At 39.1% G+C, this 27,275-nt stretch overlaps 1 protein-coding gene across 11 annotated transcripts in view; it reads right to left on the minus strand.

Annotated features, from left to right (window-relative positions):
• The window catches only part of MTUS2 (microtubule associated scaffold protein 2), a 584,469-nt gene that overhangs the window by 543,186 nt on the left and 14,008 nt on the right, over positions 1–27,275 (minus strand). For 9 of the 11 annotated variants that reach the window (XM_078070524.1, XM_078070516.1, XM_078070521.1 and 6 more), the window contains exon 2: positions 15,768–15,840. The exons of the other annotated variants lie outside the window; for them this stretch is intronic. The gene's annotated coding sequence lies outside the window, so the exon portion shown is untranslated. The remainder of the gene's footprint in view (positions 1–15,767; positions 15,841–27,275) is intronic. 11 annotated transcript variants of the gene reach the window in all.

Below are 27,275 nucleotides of genomic sequence, written 5' to 3' on the forward strand. Positions count from 1 at the left end.
AAAGACCAGGGGTGCCTGAGTGTGGCAGAGCTCCCAGGTGTCGGAGCAAGGAAGCCGGCTGCAGAGACGAAGCCGAGGAGTGGGCTCTCAGCTCCGGGTTGCCATAAACCGTGATCCGTGGCACGGTCAGGCCACTGCTCCTCCAGCAGGGACCCAACAAGTGGCAGATCCCGGGGAGACTCCCCTTCCTCCCCTGGGAGTAGTGGTGCGGGAGCACACCGCAGGGATGTGCTGGGTTTGGACACTCCACACCGAGTCGGGTGCCAGAGATAGAAATGCTTGGTCAGAGGCCGGGTGAGCACGGAGTGCGGCCAGAGACCGGGGAGATGGGAGTGATTGACTGCTTTTCTCTGGGGGCTCACTGAGGAGCAGGGCCCCAAGTTCTCGGCTCCTCTGGGGCGGAGATTGGGAGGCTGCCATTTCACTCTCATCCTCCAAAGCTGTACCAAAAGCTTGCAGGGAACAAAAGCTCCCGAGGGCAAACCCGAGCAGATTACTTAGCCCAGACCGGGCAAGGGTGGGGCAATTCCACCTCCGGCAAAGACATTTGGGAACCACAGCAACAGGTCCCTCCCCCAGAAGATCAGCAAGAACAGCCAGCCAAGACCAAGTTTACCAATCAATGAGAACCGCAGAACTCCAGAGCTAGGGGAATACTGCACATAGAATCCGTGGCTTTTTTGGGGCGCCTGGGTGGCTCAGTCGGTTAAGCGTCCGCCTTCGGCTCAGGTTGTGATCCCAGGATCCTGGGATCCAGCCCCACATCGGGCTCCCTGCTCGGTGGGGAGCCTGCTTCTCCCTTTCCCACTCCCCCTGCTTGTGTTCTCGCTCTCGCTGTATCTCTCTCTGTCAAATAAATAAATAAAATCTTAAAAAATAAATAAAAAATAAATAAATAAAAAAGAATCCATGGCTTTTTTACCTTGATTCTTTAGTCTTTCAAAATTATTTTAACTGTCCTCTTTTTTTTTTGAATTTTTCTTTTTCCCTTTTTCAACCAACATCTTATCAATCCCTTTTTTAAAAAATATTTTTATTTTTCATTTTTAGAGTCATATTCTATCCCTTCATAGTAGTTACCCTTATTTTTGGCATATATATATAAGTTGTTCTCTCTTTAAAATTCTGAGATACAGTTTCTTCTAATGGATCAAAATATAGAAAGGTATCAAATACACAACCTAACTCTACACCTAAAGGAGCTGAGAAAAAACAGCAAATAAAGCCTAAACCCAGCAGGAGAAGAGAAATAATAAAGATCAGAGCAGAAATCAATGAAATAGAAACCAAAAGAACACTAGAACAGATCAACGAAACTAGGAGCTGCTTCTTTGAAAGAATTAACAAGATTGATAAACCCCTGGCCAGACTTATCAAAAAGAAAAGAGAAATGACACAAATCAACAAAACCATGAATGAAAGAGGAGAGATCACAACCAACACCAAAGACATACAAACAATTATAAGAACATATTATGAGCAACTCTATGCCAGCAAATTCGATAACCTGGAAGAAATGGATGCATTCCTAGAGATGTATCAACTACCAAAACTGAACCAGGAAGAAAGAGAAAACCTGAACAGACCTATAACCACTAAGGAAATTGAAGCAGTCATCAAAAATCTCCCAACAAACAAAAGCCCAGGGCCAGATGGCTTCCCAGGGGAATTCTACCAAACACTTAAAGAAGAATTAACACCTATTCTTCTGAAACTGTTCCAAAAAATAGAAATGGAAGGAAAACTTCCCAACTCGTTTTATGATCCCAAAACCAAAGACCCCATCAAAAAGAATTACAGACCAATATCCCTGATGAACATGGATGCAAAAATTCTCACCAAAATACTAGCCAATAGAATCCAACAGGACATTAAAAGGATTATTCACCACGACCAAGTGGGATTTATCCCTGGGCTGCAAGGTTGGTTCAACATCCGCAAATCAATCAACATGATATAATACATTAACAAAAGAAAGAACAAGAACCATATGATTCTCTCAATAGAGGCAGAAAAAGCATGTGACAAAGTACAGCATCCTTTCTTGGTCAAAACTTTTCAGAGTATAGGGATAGAGGGCACATACTTCAATATCATAAAAGCCATCTATGAAAAACCTACAGCAAATATCATTCTCAATGGGGAAAAATGGAGAGCTTTCCCCCTAAGGTCAGGAACGCGGCAGGGATGTCCACTATCACCACTGCTATTCAACACAGTATTAGAAGTCCTAGCCACAGCAATCAAACAAAAAGAAATCAAAGGCATCCAAATCGGCAAAGAAGAAGTCAAACTCTCACTGTTTGCAGATGATATGATACTTTATGTGGAAAACCCAAAAGACTCCACCCCAAAACTGCTAGAACTCATACAGGAATTCAGTAAGTGGCAGGATATAAAATCAATGCACAGAAGTCAGTGGCATTCCTATACACCAACAACAAGACAGAAGAAAGAGAAATTAAGGAGTCGATCCCATTTACAATTGCACCCAAAACCATAAGATACCTAGGAATAAATCCAACCAAAGAGGCACAGAATCTGTACTCAGAAAACTATAAAATACTCATGAAAGAAATTGAGGAAGACACAAAGAAATGGAAAAACTTTCCATGTTCATGGATTGGAAGAACAAACATTGTGAAGATGTCAATGCTGCCTAGAGCAATGTACACATTCAATGCAATCCCCATCAAAATACCATCCACTTTTTTCAAAGAAATGGAACAAATGATCCTAAAATTTATATAGAACCAGAAAAGACCCCGCATAGCCAGAGGAATGTTGAAAAAGAAAAGCAAAGCTGGCGGCATCACAATTCCAGACTTCCAGCTCTATTACAAAGCTGTCATCATCAAGACAGTATGGTACTGGCACAAAAACAGACACATAGATCAATGGAACAGAATAGAGAGCCCAGAAATGGACCCTCAACTCTATGGTCAACTAATCTTTCACAAAGCAGAAAAGAATGTTCAATGGAAAAAAGACAGTCTCTTCAACAAATGGTGTTGGGAAAATTGGACAGCCACATGCAGAAGAATGAAACTGGACCATTTCCTTACACCACACACAAAACTAAACTCCAAATGGTTGAAAGACCTCAATGTGAGACAGGAGTCCATCAAAATCCTTGAGGAGAACACAGGCAGCAACCTCTTCGACCTCAGCCACAGCAACTTCTTCCTAGAAACACCGCCAAAGGCAAGGGAAGCAAGGGCAAAAATGAACTATTGGGACTTCATCAAGATAAAAAGCTTTTGCACAGCAAAAGAAACAGTCCACAAAACCAAAAGACAACCGACAGAATGGGAGAAGATATTTGCAAATGACATATCAGATAAAGGGCTAGTATCCAAAATCTATAAAGAACTTATCAAACTCAACACCCAAAGAACAAATGATCCAATCAAGAAATGGGCAGAAGACATGAACAGTCATTTTTCCAAAGAAGACATCCAAATGACCAAGAGACACATGAAAAAGTGCTCAACATCGCTCGGCATCAGGGAAATCCAAATCAAAACCTCAATGAGATACCACCTCACACCAGTCAGAGTGGCTAAAATTAACAAGTCAGGAAAGGACAGATGTTGGTGGGGATGCAGAGAAAGGGGAACCCTCCTACACTGTTGGTGGGAATGCAAGCTGGTGCAACCACTCTGGAAAACAGTATGGAGATTCCTCAAAAAGTTGAAAACAGAGCTACCATATGATCCAGCAATTGTACTACTGGGTATTTACCCCAAAGATACAAATGTAGGGATCCAAAGGGGTACATGCACCCCGATGTTTATAGCAGCAATGTCCACAATAGCCAAACTGTGGAAAGAGCCAAGATGTCCATCAACAGACGAATGGATAAAGAAGATGTGGTATGTATATACAATGGAATATTATGCAGCCATCAAAAGGAATGAGATCTTGCCATTTGCAACGACGTGGATGGAACTGGAGGGTGTTATGCTGAGCGAAATAAGTCAATCAGAGAAAGACATGTATCATATGACCTCACTGATATGAGGAATTCTTAATCTCAGGAAACAAACTGAGGGTTGCTGGAGTGGTGGAGGGTGGGAGGGATGGGGTGGCTGGGTGATAGACATTGGGGAGGGTACGCGCTATGGTGAGCACTGTGAATTGTGCAAGACTGTTGAATCACAGATCTGTACCTCTGAAACAAATAATGCAATATATGTTAAGAAAAAAAAAAAGAAGAAGAAGATAGCAGGATGCAAAAATTCTCACCAAATATTGGTGCCATTTGCAACATGGATGGACCTTGAGGATATTATACTAAGTGAAATAGGTCAGTCAGAGAAAGACAAATACCATGGGAAGAATGAAGGGGGCAAATCAGAGGGGGAGACGAACCATGAGAGACGATGGACTCTGAAAAACAAACTGAGGGTTCTAGACGGGAGGGGGGTAGGAGGATGGGTTAGCCTGGTGATAGGTATTAAAGAGGACACGTTCTGCATGGAGCACTGGGTGTTATGCACAAACAATGAATCATGGAACACTACATCAAAAACTAATGATGTAATGTATGGTGATTAACAATAAAAAATTTTTAAAAAAGACACAGAGTATCGGAATGGATTAAAAAAAAAAAGACTCACCTACATGCTGCCTACAAGAGACTCATTTTAGACCTAAAGACACCTGCAGATTGAAAGTGAGGGCATAGAAAAACATTTAACATGCAAGTGGATGTCAAAAGAAAGTCCGAGTAGCAATACTTATATCGGACAAACTAGACTTTATTGTTCTTGTATTGTTTTTATCCTGCTTTGGTATCATAGTAGTACTGGCCTCATGGAATGAGTTTGAATGTGTTCCCTCAATTCCATTATTTGTAAGATTTTGATAAAGAGTGTTAATTTTTTTTTTTTTTTAATGTTTGGCAGAATTCACCAATGAAACCATGTGCTCTTGTGCTTTTCCATGCTGGGAGATTTTTTATTCCTAACTCAACTTTCATTCTTATTATTGGTCTAAGAAGATTTCCTATTTCTTGGATTCAAGATTCATGATGCAATCATGGTAACTTGTGTGTTTTTAGGAAATACATGGGTTTTTTCCTAAGTCATCTGATTTGTTAGTATATAATTGTTTATAGTAATCAGTTATCACTATGTATTTCTGTTGTAACCTGTTGTATTGTTTCATCTTCCATTTCTCATTTTGGTTTTTGAGTCTTCTCTCTTTTTTTCTTAATCAATGTAGTTAAAACATTGCCATTTAAAAAAAAAAAAACTGGTCATGGCTTTCAATGTTGTGTTACTGTTTATTCTGGTCTCTATTTTATATATGTCTGATTTTTCTTTGCTATTTCCATCCTCTACTAAATTTCAGCTAAGTTTCCTCTTTTTCTATCCCATGTGGTGTAATATTGTTTGAACTTTTTTCTTAATACAAGCATTTATAGCATAAATTTCACTCTAACATCCACTTTTGCTGCATCCCATAGATTTTGGAATTTGTATTTTCTTTTTCTTTTGTTTTGAGACATATTTTGATTTGCTGTTTGATTTCTCATTTGGCCCACTGCTTGTGCAGTAGTGTGTTGTTTAATAGTTATATTGTAAATATTTAACATTTACCAAAAAATGTAAATTGATGCAGCTATTATGGAAAACAGTGTGGAGGTTCCTCAAAAAATTAAAAATATAACTGCCACATGATCCAGCAACACCACTACTGGGTGTTTCATTTTCCAAGGAAAATGAAAACACTAATTCAAAAAGATATATGCTCCCTTATGCTCATTGCAGTGTTATTTACTAAAGCCAAGATTTGGAGACAACCCAAATGTCCATCATCAGATGAATGGATAAAGAAGGTGTGGTGTGTATAAACACACACACACACACACACACACACACACACACACACACAATGGAATACTATGCAGCCATAAAAAGAATGAAATCTTGCCATTTGCAACATGGATGGACCTTGAGGATATTATACTAAGTGAAATAGGTCAGTCAGAGAAAGACAAATACCATACGATTTCATTTATATAAATGAATTTTTATATATAAAAAACAAAACAAAACAAAATAGACTCCTAGATACAGGGAACAGACTGGTGGTTGCCAGAGGGGAGGGAGGTTAGTGGGGGATACAAAATAAGTGAAAGGGATCAAGAAGCACAAACTTCCAGTTATAAAATAAATAAGTCATGGAGATTAATGTACAGCATGGAGGATATAGTTAATAAATGTGTTGACTTTGTAGAGTGACAGTGGTAACTAGACTTATCAGGGTGATCATTTTGCAATGTATACAAATATCAAATCACCATGTTGTACACCTGAAACTCATAAAATATTATGTCAATTATGCTTCAATTTTAAGAAAGCTTGTTATTAAAAAAAAAAAAAGGATGCAGGAAAAGCCAAAATAAAATAAAAGAGGTCACCAGTGAAAAATCACTACTAATCATCCTATATGCAATGTAGCCCTCCAACTCCCCCTTTTGTTCAAAATCATCTTTTTAAATATCTTTTTGGGCACACTTGATGTGGGGTCTTGTAAAATTCTCTAGTGAACATGAGCAAAATAGGCCATTCATTCAGACCAGAATTTTGCCACTTTGGCACAACTGATATTTTTGGTCAGAAAATCCTTTGTGGGAGACTGTCCTTTGTGTTTTAGAATCCCTGGCTTCCACCCACTAGATGCCAATAGTACTCCCAGTTGTGACAACCAAATGTGTCTCAAGACGTTGCCAAGTGTCCCCTGAGAGAGACAGCAAAAGTATCCCCATTGAGATCTAGACCATTCAGGCCAAAAATATTCTTTTATCAATAGCAGAGAGATTGATGGAGAAAAAAGGGTTAGAATATTCTCAAGTGATAATTAATGCAAAGCTTACTGGGATACTCTTCTACTCAATTTTCTTTAAACTCAACAATCACACCCCCTTTTATTGAAAATATTTCCAAAATATAGTTGACCCTTGAACAAAATGGGTCTGAATAGGTTGATTATATGTGGATTTTTTTTACAGCACAGGACTGCAAATGTATTTTCCTTATGATTTCTTCAATAACATTTTCTTTTCTCTAGCTTATTTTATTGTAAGAATACAGTATATAATACATATAACACACAAAATACAAGTTAATCAACTGTTTATGTTATTGGTAAAACTTCTGGTCAGCAGCAGGCTATTAGTAGTTAAGTTTGGGGAAATCAAAAGTTACACATGGATTTTCAACTGCACAGGGGGATCAGCATCCCTAACCCCCACATGTTCAAGGGTCAACTGTATTAGTCTCTTGTCCTGCCACACTAGATACCAACCACTGTGTAGAATTCATTTCTTTTGACTCTTACAGCTCTTACAGCAGCTAAAATTATTTTTCAGTACAGCAACTGTTGTCATTCAGTAGTATAGATATAAAACACCAATATCAAATCAATACTGATTGATCCCCAAACATAGTAACTGTAAGAGGCTTAGGAAGAATGGAGAAGAGGTGACCTGTGAGTCCCACCTCCATGCTTCCCCTGTAACATTGCTTTAAACCATTGTTTACATACTGGTCTATCCCACCAGATTTAAATTCTTAGAAAATGGAAACCGAATTTTATTTCTTTTCTGTTTTCAGTATCTAGCATAGTAAGTATCACAAAGCAGACATTCGATAAATACTTATACGCCTGAACTACAAAAAGAGGTAGCAGGAAAGGTAGATAAAACATGGAGTGTGCAAAGGGCCCTGCATTTCTGCTGAGGATTCTGAGCGTTCCCCTGTAGGTCATATATGGGGTGGTCAAATTATGTGAGGGCTAAGCCCCGCCAAGGCAGAAGGCCCAGGTGAGTAAATGCCAGCATCTGCCATGGGAGAAGGCCTGCCTGTACTTCTCACTCCTGCTCTCCTCCCAAGGCTGAGCTTTGCAGACAGTGGACACCTAGACGCTGCAGTGATACGGGGCCCAGCTGGCATTAGAAAGTGTAACTCCAAAGTGGCATTGATCTTCAGGGAAGCTTCCTGGTTTTCTCAGATGGCACAGAAACGAGGCCTGCCCTGCAAAACCACCCTCCCAACTCCTTACTGATTCCCTAGCATTTGCCAGAGCAATAACAAGACAAAAGACACAGTACAAATAACAAACAAGGAAGATGGCGACAAAATCAAAAGAAGTCTTAAAAGTCTCAAAAGTTATTTTTAAGGTCTTCTAGAATCTACCGTAGGCCTGATATCCTACTGAGTCCATCTCCTGACTCCTTCCTGACAGTGGGTCCTTTTGTCTTTTCTCTTGGACCGGTCACTGTCCTTCTTCCCTCTCAGGGCTCCCATGTCCCATGTCCCTGTCTCTTCCCTCTGAGAGGCAAAACTGTAGATTCCACACTCATCCCCACCTTCTCTTTTGCACTAGATCCAACAAGGAGAATGAAAACACCATCAAAAAATTCTAATGATATTGACTCTATTTACAGAAACTCCAACCTGTTCATGCCTATTTCAACATATCCCCACTTTCTCAAGAAAGTTACCTTAGGTTGAGTTGCTGGCAGACTTCTCTCACCATCCTAAATACAGGCCACTGCAGTGGCTCACCCAGGATCTAAGGACGTCAACTCTTCCACACCATTCCCATCTTAAATGATGAGAACCACAAACAATGAATCCAGCCCTCTGTGCTTTGCTCAGACGTTTTTATCCACCGAATATTTACTAAGGCCCATTATGTGCAAGGCATTGTGTCAAATAACACTGGAGTGAATGACACATGGATCACGCCAGTGAAGAAGCATAGTGTCCAGTAAGGAAATCACATATTTGTAAATAATTACAGTATGGGGTAGAGGGATGCATACTACGCAAGGCACTGATGAAGCTAGGAGCTCCACAGACTACCATTTCTGTTATGTCTGCCTTTTAGGAAGATGATGAGTCCTAATACCCTTTTCCTATTAAAATTCATTGGTTTTTTTAAGTGTGCATTTTCTTAATAAATGAAAGACTGCTTTGTTTTCTGAATGCATAACAAGAACTGCTTCTACATGAAGCGGAAGAAAACATGAGTTCTTCTGACAAGCAGTCTATTAAAAATCCACCATAAGTGGCATATTATTTGCACATTTATCATAGTCTGTGGGGATGAACCTGCCCAGATAATTTAATTTCTTTTAAAGAGAAAAAAGAACAGAACTAAAATATTGAAAGGACACATACAGCTTTTGACTGGATGGACTCAGAAGTATATCCGTGCATTTTGGTTGACATTAAAATGTTCCCGTGAACTGAAATACATCTTAGAATTTACAACTGGCCAAGTGTTTCCAATCTAATTCTTTCGTGCATTTTAGTTATTACAGAAAATCACTATTCCTCTAAATTAAACTCTGAGAAGAAAGATGCCCTGGATTGGTAGACCTCAAAACTTAGTTTAGATTTCCCCATGGTCTGCTCTCACGTGGCTTCCACAGGCTTCCACACTTAAGAATGTTGTTTCATTAACAAACTAGTTCAGATCAGCACAGTTATGTAAATGCATAAACAGGCTCCTTGGTGACAAATCGTAACTTGAACAGCCATACTCCTGTATAGGACTCTTTAATACGTCCTATTTTGAGAAAGGAGCTGGGGAAAAACTATGTATTTTTTTTTTAAATGTAAGTTTAGCAAGTCTAGAAATGTCAGCTTCTCAAAGGAGACTTTTTTTTTTTTTTTTTTTTTTTATTTATTTGACAGAGAGACAGCGAGAGAGGGAACACAAGGAGTGGGGAGTGGGAGAGGGAGAAGCAGGCTTCCTGCAGAGCAGGGAGCCCGATGTGGGGCTCGATCCCAGGACCCTGGGATCACGACCTGAGCCGAAGGCAGACGCTTTACAACTGAGCCACCCAGGCGCCTCCAAAGGAGACTTTTAAATACGGTCTTACTTGGAAGGGAACACAACATTTCCTTTGTGCCCAGCACTGTAACATTATTGGGCACTCTCCCTTGTTACTTCACTGGATCCTTCCAGAACTACAGGACAGGTGCTAGCCCACTGTAAGGGAAGGAAACTGTAATGCAAGTCAGGTCACATACTCTAAAATGCGAAGATACGACCCAGAGTGTCACCAAACTCCACAGCATCCTTCATCACGGCTTGCCCATGACCTGTCTAGTTCCAAGTGACAAACATAACAAGCTGGCTATATACAAAAAAGCATAATGAGGAATCCAACTTATCAGGGACCCTCCTGCAAAGCCAGTACTTGGCACCGAGTAAGTTCTATGCCATGAATAAAGGATTGCTTCTCTCCAGTTTTTTTTTTTTTTTAAAGATTTTTATTTATCTGTCAGAGAGAGAGAGAACAAGCAGGGGGAGCAGCAGAGGGAGAGGGAGAAGCAGGCTCCTCACTGAGCAAGGAGCCCAATGTGGGACTCGATCCCAGGACCCTGGGATCATGACCTGAGCTGAAGGCAGACGCTTAACGACTGAGCCACCCAGGCGTCCCTCTCTCCAGTTTCTTAAGTGAAGCTTAAATCTTGCCTTGATCTCTCACTAGGTCTCTGCTGCAGAAAGAATAAGAGGACTATGTGCATCTCCTATTGAGATGGAAGAAAAAGAATTCCACTTCCCAGAGCTGCCAGCTTCTAGGCTGCCTTACTCACTGTACAAACATTCACCGAACGCCCAGCATGTGTCAGATGTTCAGTGGTGGATGTACCAGGAAAACAGGAGTGAAGAGACAAATGCCAGCCCTCGTGGAGTTTACATTCCAGTGATGAGCAGGGCCTACAGGAGCAAGATCAGAAAATGCTGGAGACCCCTGTTCCCCCTGCCACCCAGAGGCCGAGGCTGCTCCCCAACCTATGCAGGTCCACAACCACTTCTGAAAAGGCCATTCTGCCTATCCTGGCATCTGAGGGGAGTATCCTCATCCTAGCAGCTGAACATTACACACACATACACACACACACACACACACACACACACACAGCATTTTAAAAGATCAGGATGCTAAGTGCAATGAATAATAACTATAAAAATATGATGAAAAGTCAAATGCAAAATCCTTTTCAGGCAAAGGCAAATCGTAAAAAGCCATTTTTTAAAAAGTCATTTAATTCATTCTCCCATCATTAGACAGAACCAAACTCAACCTTCAGAAGAAGAACAAGGAATGGATCTCCAGCTGATCTCTCTACACAAGGTCCCAAGCTGCTGCCCCAGGAAACCCCTGCCAAATGGCTGATGTCAGCTCGGGTTCTCAGTGTTTCCAAGAGGAAAGGGGTGGGAGGAATCCACATTGTACTAAAATGTACTAGAAGTAACTCATAAAACATCTGAATAACCCATCCATTTTTAATTCTTCTGTAATTTCTGTGATGATTTTAAATACAATGAACCCATCTGACATAAAGGGAGTATCACAGGAACTCTTCCAGGATCCCCATTATAATTCATCATTAACTGGACACGTGTTCCAGTATTACCCAGCTCCCTGCTATCTGCCTCGAATAGCAGGAGGGAAGCCATTTCGTTTGCCTACTGGCGTGCTTACCCATTTAATTACCAAAGATGACACAGTGCTAGTGTGATCCAGGCCCCTGTGTGTGTGTGCCCTGATGACCTAGTTTAATAAAATCTGGCCTCGCCTCCAACAGAACACAGCTTTAACTCCCAGCTAGAGAGCCAGACAGCAGTATGTATCTAACAGTAGAAGCAAGCAGTGCATGGAAAAATGTGCGGTCTTCTGCACATATAACAGACAACAAAGAAACCTACATAGTTTCTATCATCTTAACAGGATCAACCACGTGACATTTGCTGACTCTGCCTCTCCTCGCCCCAACAACCAATTTCCTAAAATTCTGGGCTCTGGATCTATGGATTTAAATATTAACATGTGTCTGGCCTCCTCTTCTCCTGTGTTTTCTAAGGAAAAGATAGATATGGAAAAAAATATTAACCTCACCTTCCCTGAAATAATGGACTCTAAGACCCTGGGGCTTCTAATCTATTCCTCAAAATAATGCTAAAGCAGAAAATAAGACACACACACTGCTGAGTTTCTTCACATCCTCAAAAATCTGAGGATATTTCAGTCCTATCTGACATTTCGATATTTTAGAATCACAGGACCTTCTTTGGCGGGGGGGAAAAGAAGCCCCAATATATTCTTTAAAAATCTCTAAGGTCTCTGGGAAACAAATTGTAACCGACAATTCCCTCACATCTCATTATGTGGTGCAAATTTATTTTTAGGATTCCGCTGGCCTTGTTCAGCTGGTGCCCTCTAATGATAGAACTGTTTGCTCAGTTTCAAAGCAATTCTGTGTATGAAGCTATCAGGCTTCATATTATGAGGGCTGAGACAGGCTGGTCTGAGAAAGGGAAAACCCTTTTAGGAGTCTACTGGATCTCGTCAAGCGTCCAGAGAGGTAGTGCAGCAAACATCATGGTGAAGGGCACGGCTGGCTGCACGCCCCAGCTGGAAAATGACGGCGATGGCATCCTCACAGGGTGTTTAAGGAGAAACCGAGAAAAACGAGTGCGCTGGGCTCCACACAGCACCGGAGCAAGTGACCGCTCACTATGTGTCACATATTATTAGCATTTAAACACTGTCAAATGATTCTACTCCATTAAGCAGACATTAAGCACATGGCGCTAGACACCTAATAAAACCACCTCCAGCACATGAGGACCTGCTAACATCCCTTTTTTAAAAAGCTACTCTTTATGTCGAAATCTCTCTTAGAGCAGAGTGTGTAAATCTTTAGATAATCAACATAAAGAACCTCTGATTTAAAATAATCAAGATAATTATTTGGATCATGTAGTGATAAACTGCTTTAATCCAAAAATTATGGAGATTAATGACAATGAGAATGATGCATTGTTGTTAAAGACGTGATTCTGTGTCATTTTAACATTTGTCAGGCTAGTGTTTACACAAAGACTTCCTCAGCATTTTCTAACAGCAAATATCATTCTCCCTAATGAAAGGTAAGGAAAATGGAACTACAAACTTATTAGCTTAATATCACAGGTGCCAAGTGCTAGACCACAAAACATCTTCCTACTCCCACTCTTTCCTTGGTATTCCAAAGGCAAAGAAAAAAATCAGACCTAATATCCACAAAGCGAAACAGACATCTAATCAATTACCTGGGGGAGGAGGGTACTGGTTCATAAAAGCCTCCTTCTATCCACTTACCCATTTTCCTTCTGCTCCCTCCACTCACGAAAAAAAAAAAAAATCCACATATCTTTCTTCAAAACATGGATTGTGTATGTGTGACAGGGGTGGGGAAGAAAGGTTTCAGATGTAAATAATATCAGGGCATCTTCCCCCAAATCACCCACATGGTTCTCTGAATGGATCATGTGTTTCTCTACTGTATTCAGAGTATCAAACCCCCACCACACACACACACACACACACACACACACACACACACAGGAAAGAAAGGTGGGCCGTGAGCAGGGGTATGGGAAATAAACATCAATGTTCACTGGAATTATAATGACTCTCTGAGGTCTCTTTATCATTATTCTTAAAGTAAATGGTATCCTTTGGGGGAAGAAGGGATGGGTAGATGATACAATAAGAAAACTAGCTTGGCATTCCACAAAAAGGAGCTCCTTGAATTGCCCTCCAATCAATTCTGTCAACAGCACCGAGGAAGCAAAAGCTTCTTCTCAGGCCACGTATTTTCTTTCCATGACCTGGCATCTTCTCCACCTTCCATTTCCTCCCTCAGAGGAGTCAACATCATGGCGGCTGCCGCCATCCCTCCACCAGGGCCCCTGCAGCTGCCACCAACATCCTGACCACTTCTACAGCCATTACCATCTATCCACACCGCATTAAGTTTTTTCCCATATCTGTTCTTCTTGTCCTCAATAACACATAAGTTATCAGCCACCTTCTCTACCTGCAGCCCTATCTCTCACCCTAAAATACCGCTGCATCCTCCTTACCCTGTATTTACCAATCAATATCTACCCATTAACATCAACTTAACAGCTTTTTGTCTCATCAGAAGATTAATTTAAAAATCTGTTAAAGGGGCGCCTGGGTGACTCAGCCGGTTAAGCGTCTGCCTTCAGCTCAGGTCATGATCCCGGGGTCCTGGGATCGAGCCCCACATCGGGCTCCCAGCTCAGCAGGGAGCCTGCTTCTCCCTCTCCCTCTGCCGCTCCCCCTGCTTGTTCGCATGCTCTCTCTCTCTCTGACAAATAAATAAAATCTTTTAAAAAAATAAAATAAAAATAAGAAAAATCTGTTAAGTAGGGAAGAACCAACCATTTTGAACACCCTCAACATTTTGAAAGCAACTCCCTTTAACCAGGGGAAAAAAAAACTCAAGTTTAAATAGTCTTTGAGAACACAACCATCACAGAAGTGGTAATCTACAGAATAAAGCCCACTTGAGTAATGGTGGGACTCAGAAAGTACATACTCTATACCACTAAATCACAGGAACTCATCCTAAATTTGATTTAAAACATACAAGTTTAGGTTTTCCTTTTCTAGTTTTACCCCTAGAAAGCTCAGGCTACCCTTTCTGGCCTCCAAAACTACAGAAGCCACTGTCCCTCTGATAAGTTTCTTCCATGTCACCCAAGTGTCCAGTGAAAGCCATACCCCACACTGTTGTTCCTCTCCTCTGTCCCCAATGACCAGACTTAATAACAAGCTTCCTTTCCTTAGAGTCTACCCTGAATTGAATCCCAACAAAGCAGAGCCAGCCCGGCAGTTGTTCAAGTTGTACACTATGCAAATCCACCACATTTAAGGGAGCACCAATCGCATCATTAGCATCTCTGCTCTTTCAAACACTGTGTATCATTGTTACAACATTGAGGGTTTAAAGATGGGTAATTTAATTATTTATATTATAGTTTTCCAGCATATGGCAAGAAAGTGTCTTATTCTAAAAATCAGTATAGTTCGATGATTTTCCATCAGATGGAAGTAAAATGTCTACGGAAGGGGTGCCTTTGTCTAATTTGCACAAAATGCCATATGGGACAGCAGCAGCCCTCGGAAAAGCTTCTCTCAAACATTTTAAACTTTCTGTGGTCTTGGCTGTTCACTAAAGCATCTGCTCTTGGTTTCGTAAACTCTGTTTGCACTGCATTAACTACCCCCCACACCAATCTGGGCTTTCTCTCTCAATAATTTCAGCTATCAAGCACATCCTCTCCTCAAAGCAAGCCCTTAAGTACTAACTGCATCCTCTTGTCCTATTTCTGTTAACTGATATTACTAAACACATGTTAACAATAAAACAATAACCTGTTGTCCCAGATTAATTACTGCTAGGAAAGAGATATCCATTATAGACACATTCCACAAATTTAACATCATTAACAACCATGTTGCTTGAACTTGAGTTTCATCAATATCTGAATAGATTCCTCACATTTTTTTAACGATTTTATTTATTGGGAGAGAGAGAGAGAGCATGTGTGAGCAGGGGGAGGAACAGAGGGAGAAAGAGAATCTCAAGCAGACTCCATGCTGAGCAGAGACTGATACAGGGCTCAATCTCATGACCCTGAGATCATGACCTGAGCCAAAATCAACAGTCAGATGCTCAACTGACTGAGCCACCCAGGCACCCCAGATTTCTCATATTTTTTAAAAAGAAGAATTAAAGTAAGTTTCCATATCAGAATTCATTTTAATTGACTTTTTTCATTGATAATATTTACCAAAAATTTACCACCAGCTATTTCCTTTGAGTGCCAGGAACCCAAGTCAAATGAAATAATAATAGAGAGCCACATAAACTCACCTTGACCCCCAGAAAACGAGTTTTACTGCCATTGGTGACAATTTGCCCTAGTTGACAGTCCAGGTATGGAAACCTTAAAAAGCAAAAGACAGAGGAAAGCTTAGAAGAAAGGAGACAGATTTAGGAAAGCATAACCAGTTACTTCGTGGTAATACTGCTTCTCCCTGAAACAATAAAGTTAATTCAGGAGTGCTCGAATCTATGCAGTAATTGTACCACAAACTCTTCATAAGTGGAGTTGTTTCATGAACTCACCATTTTTCCATTGGCTGTGTCTCGGATTTCAGAGATACTTCATCTTATTTTCAGATTAATCCTCAATGAATACATGACTTCAATTTTCTTTCTTTCTTAATCCCTCAAGAAATTAATGATCTGAAAACTGATTCTTAAATACACCATATAAATGAAGTATCTTAAGAATTTAAGACTTGGCTCTTGTCAGGGGAAGAAGACCTCTGATGCATGAATAATTATGTGTGTTTAGTAGTTCCTAATTTTCTTAAATGACACCAAATTTACACTTTGTTATTTCTTATTTCCTTCTTATTCAGAAAAAAAATGAAGAAGAGGAACTACGAGTCCCAAAATATTTTCTTGAGTGGCTCCACGCTCAGCACAGAGCCTACTGCAGGAGTCGAACTCACGACCCTGGATCAAGACCCAAGCTGAGACCAAGAGTCAGATGCCCAACTGACTGAGCCACGCAGGCACCCCATGAGTCCCACAATATTAACAATAGTAATATTAATTAAATCTATAATAAAACTGTATTTCAAAAAAAAACAGCAAAAATTACTTTCCTAACTTGTCCAGCAAGACTAGTTTTAGGTGGTAGAAAAAACACAGATTTTCCTCCCAGACGCTACTGCAGTAGATGCCACAGGATGCCTGCTATTATTAGGCCGAGTCATGTAAAATTGGTGATATCCAACCATTGTTTACCTCAAAACCTGATAATTTCAGCATTTTTCCAAGCCAAAAAAAAAAAAAAGGTAGGACTGGAAAACAACTAAATCTTCACAACTACCTATTGCTCAGCACATGTCCTTTCCTAAGCAGCCTCAGTAGTTTGGGCATTGCCGGTATCCATTACAACCTGACATCTTCATGGTACCTAAAAGATAACAAGTGAACTGCCTCTGGTATTTGGAGGGGACTGAGTGTATCCTCCTCGATTCTTTTTTCCAACCCAGTCTATTTACTGCCAACTCCCTCTCCGCTTCCTCCTTGCAACATTAAGAGCCTTTTCCAAGAGTACAAATGTGGCAGAGAGGACAGCTGAGGGCTGGAACGCAAAAGGTGATGGTAAGAATGCAGATCTGTAAGAAGGGAGGGCCAAAGGGAAAGCATGTCAGAGTAAGTGAGGAACAAGAGGCAGGGGGAGGAGAGCGGAAGGGCCGCCCACTCACTAAGGCAGTACTTACGTGGTGGCGAGCATCACACCACACTGGGAAAATTAAACAGGTCCAAGTCCAGATGGAAAGAAGGGAAAATTTACTTCTGTCGAACATATTCAGCAACTCATCTATCTCAGGAGCTACCACAACCAGCACTCCCATGCCAGCCCACCACTGTCATGAACACCACCACCAGCACACCACCATCACAGCCACCCCCAGCACTAAGGACGTAATGCAGGCATACACAACACTATTGGAACTACAGACTAACAGAATAGAGGCCATGTGAATACCCTAGATACAAAAATTTATCTCTTTACACAATGTATTTTCTTCTGAGATGGAGTAGAGACAGTTTAAATGATTTCCCTCTTACCAGGAGACCCATTAAATGAGCAGCCTACATAAGCTGCTTTGTTTTGTTTTGTTTTGTTTTGTTGCAAGAACAAGCAGCCAATTGCAAAATAAACTTTTTGAACTCTTTTTAGTACCATTTATCTATTTCACATTCCCTATTTTTTAAAATTAATTATCTGAAGAAAGGACGTAGGGTCAAAATCTGCATTCTGACTGCAGAGTCCTGGTTCACGTGTTAGGTGCAACCTATTGTTCTGTTCATATCCAATCAGAATTTCAAAACACATTAAGACCAGGAGAGGAAATGCATGAAGGAAATGCGTGTGGAGAAATGCATAAATTCCACCTTCAGAGGCACTCTTCACTGTTCTAGTACCAACTTTCCCTTTTAAACAGAGATATTACGATATAATGTGGACCACTATAATGTTGAAGGTATATGTGTTAATGATGGCAATAGCTAAATGATAGCACTAATAGTAGCAGAGAACAGAAATCATTATTATTATAATAGGTACGCCAAAGATAGAGAGCTACTGCAAATATAACAGCCTGGAATTAGTAGACCAGTTGGAATTCCACCACCCATTGTGAAAGAGAGTTAGAAAATGACATTACGTTAATATAGTGATGGAATAAGAGTGTGAACATAGTTAAGGAGTGCTAGCTAAGGTATGTGAAGACTATACATGCATGTGTGGAAGCTACCAGGTAATAACTAAGCAAACCCACTCTGAAGAGCTAGAGGCTGCCTAAGAACCAACTGGTCAACCTCATACAGAGGAGCCCTAGGCCACTGGTAATTACCACTGAGATCAGAACAGGGTCTGCCGAACATCAGCAGGCAAAACAGGGAAGCTGACATAAAAGACAAGGGGAACAGGTGTTACCTAACGCCTTGGAGTCCTATATAAAAAGACTATATTTATAACTCAACACCAAATAAAAACAAATAATCCAATCAAAAAATGGGCAGAAGACATGAATAGACATTTTTCCAAAGAGACATACAGATGGCTAACAGACATGTAAAGATGCTTAATCATCAGGGAAATGCAAATCAAAGCCTCAGTGAGGTATCACCTCACACGTCAGAATGGCTAAAATCAAAAACACAAGAAACAACGTGTTGGTGAGGATGTGGAGAAAAAGGAACCCTCATGCACTGTTGGTGGGAATGCAAGCTGGTGCAGCCACTCTGGAAAACAGTATGGAGGCTCCTCAAAAAGTTGAAAATAGAGCTACCACATGATCCAGCAATTGCACTACTGGGTATTTACCCCAAAGATACAAATGTAGGGATCTGAAGGGGTATGTGCACCCCAATGTTTATAGCAGCAATGTCCACAATAGCCAAACTATGGAAAGAGCCAAGATGTCCATTGACAGATGAATGGATAAAGAAGATGTGGTATATATATATATACAATGGAATATTATGCAGCCAAAAGCTTTTAAGAAGAATTACCATATGATCCTGTAACTCTACTACTGGATATTTACCCAAAGAAAATGGGAACACTAATTTGAAAAGATATATGCACCCCTATATTTACTGCAGCATTATTTACAATAGCCAAGATATGGAAGCAGCCCAAGGGTCCACTCATAGATGAATGGGTAAAGAAGATGTGGTACATACACACACACACACACACACACACACACACAGAGTGATTACTCAGCCATAAAAAGAATAAAATCTTGCTACTTGCAACAACATGGATGGAACCAGATGGTATAATGCTAAGTGAAATAAGTCAATCAGAGAAAGAAATACCACATGATTTCATTCATGTGTGGAATTTAAGAAACAAAACAAATGAAAAATTTAAAAAAGAGACAAAAAAAACCAGATTCTTAAATACAGAGAACAAACTGGTGGTTGCCAGAAGGGAGGCAGCTGGACAGATGGGTGAAACAGATGAAGGGGAGTACATTCATCCTGATGAGTACTGAGAAATGTATAGAATTGTTGAATCAATAAATTGTACACCTGAAACTAATATAACACTGTTAATTGTACTTGAATAATAAGTTTTAAAAAGAAAGGGAAAGCTAAATTTAGTTAAAATGGTAGGTAAAATTAATAAATATTTTTTGAATTCATATAAAAGGACAAAATGAACAGAGAAATTGCAAGCAACCATACCTTCTCCACACAGAATGGTTCATTTTTGGATTGAGCAAAAAACACAAAACCCTAAAGCATAATTTTCAAATTCAGAAATCACATCAATTTGATCTTGGTTTTGAGCTACAGACAATATTTTCAAACAACAGGACATAAAGTCAAGGAATTGGTGTGCATCTCTATTAGCAGACAGCTGCTTATAAATTTGGTTTAGAGTCAGAACAGTATTCTTGGAAAAACCAATTGTGTTCAATTTATAACTGATGTAACCAAGTGTTTATTACAGTAAAGTGCACAATGGAATACTACACAGCAATGAGAATGTTTGATCAAAACCACATCCAAAACCATGGAAGAACATATGAAATAACATTAACGTTAACTAAGATAAACCATCCAATCCATTTATTCAAAGTACGAAAACAATCACAATGAAAGGACTGGGAAAGTGAACCCTGCACACACGTACAAAACTGAAACAGGTGGCTGCACAATCATCACTGAAGGAATCTGTTAAACACGGGGATTCCTGGGAACTACCCTGATGCTTATTCCTGAATTTTAAGAGTTTACTTTTTTGGAAAGCTTTCCCTGGGTACTCTGGAGCATGGCCACACTGAAGAACCAGTGCTGGGGTAACAGATGGAAACTACCAGAGAAGCAGTGTCTCAATTCAAGAGTCTGGGCTAGACCATGAGACACATTACATATGCTAGTTCACTTACCTAATCTTCACAACAACTCTCTAAAGAGATTTCAGTATCCCAGTTTCTCAAAGAGGTGACTAAGGGGCCGGTCTGAAGGTCAAGTGACTAGCCCAGGATGCTAAAGTGACAAAGAACAAATGTTACCTCGTGACTTCCTTCTTATGAGTTCTTTAGTGGTTCAAATTTAGTAGGCACCTACTAAATATGTAATATATTCTAAACTCCTTCACAGGTACCCTCCAAAAACATGGCCCCCGACTCTACTTTAAGCACATCACTCCTTCAGCCACCCATTCATACCCATGCTCTGGCTGAAGCAACCTTCTAAGCAATTTCCTGGGCAGTACTATTTTAAGCCTCCCTGACTCTGTTTTTGCCCTTCATCTACCTCATGCTCCAGGATGGAGCTCAAACTTTACCTCTTTATGATGCTCTTCCTGACCACCACCGGCCCCAACCCAGGTAGAACTGACCACTTCCTCTGATGGGCCTTATAGTAATTAGAACAATAAAGTAAGACTTTACTTGTCTCCATTATTACATGTCTGCTCATAGATATGGACTATATAACTTTTGAGAATAGCTATCAGCAAATGTTTTAAGAATACAGTGTTAGAGCCAAAGCCAGAATTTGAACCTGGATCCAACTCAAAACCAGGACACCACAGTGTGTCTCTTGAATCTGATTTTATAAAAACAACTCCATAACCATCAGTACAATAGCCACTTAGCCACATGTTCCTACTGGACGCTTGGAATGTGGCTAATCTGAACTGGAATGTGCTGTAAGTTTAAAATACACACTTGACTTTGAAGATTCAGTATGACAAAAAGAATATAAAATATTTCAACGTGTTAAAATGATAATATTTTGGATATATTTGGTTAAATAAAATGTGTTAAAATTAATAAGTTTCTTTTTGTCTTCTTAATGTGGCTATTAGAAAAGCGTAATACATATGTGGCTCACATTATATTTCCATTGAACGGTGCTACTCTATGAGTATAACTTTTCTCTTCCTTACTAATAACATCTGTTAAGATGATGCTAACTTTTCCTAGTGATTCCAGAGCACGGACATCCAAGACTGCACTGCAGTGTCACAGAGCATGGCCCTGCTGGATACACAGAGTCTGCTCCTACATTACAAACCCAGAGAGTATTGCGTTCAGAGTTATGTCAACTCTGGAGTTCTCCTTCTCCTCCAGCAGCTGTTGGTTCTCCACATGTAACTCCTAAGGTTTGTAATCCTCAAATATAGCTATCTTAGGAATTCTTAGGCAAAGGCCAGTAGAGAAAAACAGGGCCAGGACTAGGGGGAGGCCAAGCACTTGCCTCAGGCACAAAATTTATTTATGTTTTTTTAAGATTTTATTTGTCAGAGAGAGAGAGCGAGAGCAAGCACATGAGTGGGGAGAGGGGCAGAGGGAGATGCAGGCTCCACACTGAGCAAAGAGCCCTATGTGGGACTCAATCCCAGGACCCTGGGATCATGACCTGGGCTGATGCTTAACTGACAGAGTCACCCAGGTGTCCCTCAGGCACAAAATTTAAAGGGAACCGAAAAACTCAGGAATCAAGATGAATAATATTTAAATAACAGCATTGTCATGTAAGTCACCTACCATAAAATCCACCATTTTAAAGGGTACAATTCAATAGTTTTAAATATTTATAATGTTGTTTAACTACTGCCACTATCAAATTCCAGAACATTTTCATTACCCCCAAAGAAATCCCATCCCAATTAGCAGACATCTACGAACCCTGGCAACCACTAATCTATTTTCTGTATAAATCTGCCTATTATGGACAGTTGATATAAATGGAATCACACAATATGTGGCCTTTTGGGTCTGTCTTCTCACAGTTAAAATGTTTAAAACTTTGAATGAATCAATATTTCATTCCTTTTTATGGATGGATAATATTCTATTATATGAATACAGCACATTTTGTTTATCCATTCATCAGTTAGTGGGTTTAGGAATTGTTTCCAGTTTGGAGCTATTAGGCACATATTGGTATACACGTTTCTATGTAGATATAAATTTTCAATTCTCTTAGGTATAAACTTAGGCATGGAATTGCTGGGTCATCTTGTAACTCTATGTTGATAATTTGAGAAACTAGCAACTGTTTTCCAAAGTGGCTGCACCATTTTATGGTCCCACTAGCAATGTATAGGGTACCAATGTCTCCATATCTTTACCAACACTTGTAATTATCTGCATTTTTTATGTTAACCATGTTAGTGATTGTGTAGCAGTATCTCATTGTATTTTTGTTTTCGATCTTCCTAATAACCAATAATGTTGACTACCTTTGCATATGCCTTGGCCATTAGACTTCTTTGGAGAAATGTCATCTCAAGTCCTTTGCTCAATTTTTTAGTTCTTTATATATTGAGTTGTAAACATTCTTTATATATTTTGAATATAAGTTTCTTATGTGAGACATGATTTGCAAAAGTTTTCTCCCGTTCTTTGGGTTTTCTTTTCTCTTTCTTGATGATATTCTCTAAAGCACAGAAGTTTTTAATTTTTATGAAGCCCATTTTATATATTTTTTTCTTTCATCACTTATGCTTTTGATGTCCTATCTAAGAAACCACTGCCTAATCCAAGATCATGAAGATTTACTCCTGTTTTCTTCTAAGAGTTTTTGTTTGTTTGTTTTAGCTCTTGCCTTAAGGTCAATGATCCATTTTGGATTAATTTTTGTATATAGTGTAAAGTAAGGTCCAACTTCATTCTTTCGCGTTGTGGATATCTAGCTATTCCAGCACCATTTGTTAAAAGGACTATTCTTTTTCTATTAAATTGTCTTGTCACCCTTGTTGATAATCAATGATCATAAATGTAAGGGTTTATTTCTAGACTCTCAATTTTATACCATGGATCCATAAGACTCTATTTATGCCAGTACTACATTATCTTTATCACTGCAGCTTTGTAGTAACTTTTGAAACCAGGAAATGCAAGTCCTTCAATTTTGTTCTGCTTTTTCAGGATTGCTCTGGCTATTCTGAGTTCCTTGCATTTCCATATAAATTTCAGGGTCAGCTTGTCAATTTCTGCCCAAAAGGCAGCTGGAATTTAGATATGAATTGCACTGAATCTATAGACCAATTTGGGGAACACTGCCATCTGGACAATATTGTCTTTCAATCCATGAAGAGGGGATGTCTTTCCACTTATTCAGGTTATCTTTAATTTCTTTCAGTGATTTATAGTTTTTGGTGTACAAGCTTTGAATGTCTTTTTTAAAATTTATTACTAAGTATTTTATTCTTTTTGATGCTACTGTAAATGTAATTTTATTTCATTTTCAAATTATTTGATGTAAACATATAGAATTGATTTTTGTTTATTGATCTTATATGCTGCAACCTTGCTGAACTTACCAGTTTTTTGTGTGTAGTCCTGAAGATTTTCAACATATAAGATCATGTCATCTGCAAACTGAGATAGTTTTACCTCTTCCTTTCTAATCTGAATGCCTTTTATTTCTTTTTCTTGCTGAATGGCTTTGGCTAGAACCTCTGATACAACGTTGAATAAATGTGAAAAAATTAGGCATCCTTGTCTTTTCTTTAGGGGGACTGCATTCAGTCTTTCACCATTAAGTATTATGTTAGTTATGGGGTTTTGGTAAATGCCCTTCATCAGCTCAAGGAAGTTTCCTTCTATTGCTAGTTTTGCAAGTGCTTTTATCATGAAGTGCTGTTGGAATAGGTCAGGTGCTTTTCCTATGCCTATTGAAATGATTGTGCAATTTTTGTGATTTATGCTATTAATAAGTTATATTACAGTGATTTTCATATGTTAAGCCAATCTTTTTTTTTTTTTTTTTAAAGATTTTATTTATTTATTTGACAGAGAGAGACACAGCGAGAGAAGGAATACAAGCAGGGGGAGTGGGAGAGGGAGAAGCAGGCTTCCCGCGGAGCAGGGAGCCCGATGCGGGGCTCGATCCCAGGACCCTGCGATCATGACCTGAGCCGAAGGCAGACGCTTAACAACTGAGCCACCCAGGCGCCCCATGTTAAGCCAATCTTGCATTCCTCAGATAAATCCCACTTGGTCGTGGTGTATAAACTTTCTATATGTTGCTGGCTTAGTTTACTAGTATTTTGTTACAGATTTTTGCATCTATATTCATAAGAAATACCAGTTTATACAGCTGACCCTTGAAAAACATGGGTTTGAACTGTCTGGGTCCACTTACAAACAATTTTTTCAATCAATAGAGTACAGTACTATAAATATATTTTCCTTATGATTTTCATAATAACATTGTCTTTTCTCTAGCTTACTTTGTTGTATGTAACACATATATATATTACATATACAAAATATGTGTTAGTTGACTGTTATCGGTAAGGCTACTAGTCAATGGTAGGTTATTAGTAGTTAAGTTTTCGGAGAGTCAAAAGTTATACATGGATTTTCAAATGCATGGGAGGTTGGTGCCCTTCACCCCTGCATTATTCCAGGGTAAACTATACTTATCTTGTGATTGCTTTATCTGGTTCTATTACCAAAGTAATACTGGCCTCAAACAATAAGTTGGGAAATGGCCCTTCCTTTTCCATTTTCTGTAAGAGATTGTGCTATACTGTTGTTAAGGCTTCTTTACACATTTGGTAGAATTTACCTGTGGAGACATATGAACCTGGGCTTTGCCTTGTGGGAATTTTATAATAGGTCACTTCAAAGTTTCTATTTCTTCTTGAGCAGTTTGGTAGTCTATGTCTTCATAGGAATTTGTCCATTTCATCTAGGTTATCATAATTTGTTGACATAAAATTATTCATAATATGATCCTTTTTATTTCTCCAAGGTGGGTAGTGATGCTCCTTTTATTCCTGATTTCGGTAATTGAGTCTTTTCTTTTTTTCTATTGGTCAGTCAGCTAATGGTTTGTCAATTTTGTTGATTTTTTCAAGGGACTAATTTTTGGGTTCATTGATTTTCTCTACTGTTTTCTATTCTCTATTTTATTTACTTCTGCTCTAGTCTTTATTATTTCCTCCCTTCTACTTTTTTTGTGTTTCATTTGCTCTTCTTTTTCTACTTCCTTAAGGTAAAAGGTTAAATTACTGATTTGTGATCTCTCCCCTTTTTTTTTTGCTTTTTTTCCCCAGTTTAAGTTATAATTGACATATGGCATTGTGTAAGTTTAAGGCATACAACATAATGATTTGACTTACATATATTGTGAATTACCACAGTAAGTTTCGTTAACATCCATCATCTCATATAGATACAAAAAGAAAGTTTTTTCCTTCTGGTAAGAACTCTTAAGATTTACTCCTAACAATTTTCATATACCATACAGCAGTGTTAACTACAGTCATCATATTGTACATTACATCCGCAATACTTACCTTATAACTGCAAGTTTGTACATTTTGTACATTTTGACCACCATCATCCAATCTCCCCCCTCCCACCTCACCACCACCCCACCACCAATAACCACAAATCTGATCTCTTTTTCTATGAGTTTGGGTGTTTGGGGTTTGGTGGGGGGTTTTGGAGTTTTGTTGTTGTTTTGTTTTGTTTTTGTTTGTTTTTTTAGGTTCCACATGTAAGCGAGATTATACAGTATTTGTCTTTCTCTGTCTGACTTAGTTCATGCAGCATAATGCCCTCAAGGTCCATCCAAGTTGTTGCAAATGGGAGGATGTCCTTTTTATGGCTAAATAATATTCCTGTGTATCACAACTTCTTTATCCATTTATCATAATGGGCACTTAGGTTGTTTCCATGTCTTAGATACTATATATAATGATGCTATGAACATGGGGTTGCGGATATCTCTTCAATATAGTGTTTTCATTTTCTTTAGAATTGTTTCCTTTGGATATATTCCCAGAAGTGAAATTGCCAAATCATATGGCAGTTCTATTTTTAATTTTGAAGGGAACCTCCATACTGTTTTCCATAATGGCTATACTATATACATTCCCACCAACAGTGCACATGTGTTCCCTTTGCTCCACATTCTTGTATTTATCCTTTTCTTTGTTGTTGTTAATGTCAGCCATTCTAACAGACTTTTGTGATATTTCATTGTGGTTTTGCTTTGCATTTCCCTAATGATTTGTTATGCTAAGCACCTTTTCATGTGTCTGTTGGCCATTCATATATCTTCTTCAGCAAAATATTTATTCAGATCCTTCACCCATTTTTAAAATTGGATTATTTGCTTTTTCTATTGAGTTGAATGAGTTCTTTATATATCTCAGATATTAATCCCTTCTCAGATATATGGTTTGTAAATATTTTTTCCCCATTCCATAGGTTGTCTTCATTTTGCTTTTTCCTTTTGTTAATACAGGCATTCACAGCTATAAATTTCCCTTTAAGCACTGATTTAGTGCATCCCATAAGTTTTACTATGTTATGTTTTTGTTTTCATTCACCTCAAAGTATGTTCTAATTTCCATTATGATTTCTTCTTTGACCCACTGGCTATTTAAGAGTGTGTTAATTTCCACATTTTGTGAATTTCTGAATTTCCTTCTACTATTGATTTCTAATATCATTCCACTGTGATCAGAAAACACTTTGTATGATTTCAATACTTTAAATTCACTGAAACTTGTTCTGTCACCTAATATATATTCTATGGCCTGATATAGTCTATGCTGAAGAATTTCTATATGCAATTAAGAACAATGTGTACTCTGCTGTGGTTATGTGTGGTGTTCTTTGAATGTCTGTTAGTTCTAGTTTGTTAATAATGCTCTTCAAATCTTCTACTGCTTGTTGAACTTCTGCCTGGTTTCAATCCATTATTCAAAGTGGGATATTAAGGGGCGCCTGGGTGGCTCAGTCGTTAAGCGTCTGCGTTCGGCTCAGGTCATGATCTCAGGGTCCTGGGATCTAGCCCCAC

Source organism: Halichoerus grypus, chromosome 4 (genome assembly GCF_964656455.1).
Source record: "Halichoerus grypus chromosome 4, mHalGry1.hap1.1, whole genome shotgun sequence".
In the NCBI taxonomy this organism is placed as follows: Eukaryota; Metazoa; Chordata; class Mammalia; order Carnivora; family Phocidae; genus Halichoerus; species Halichoerus grypus.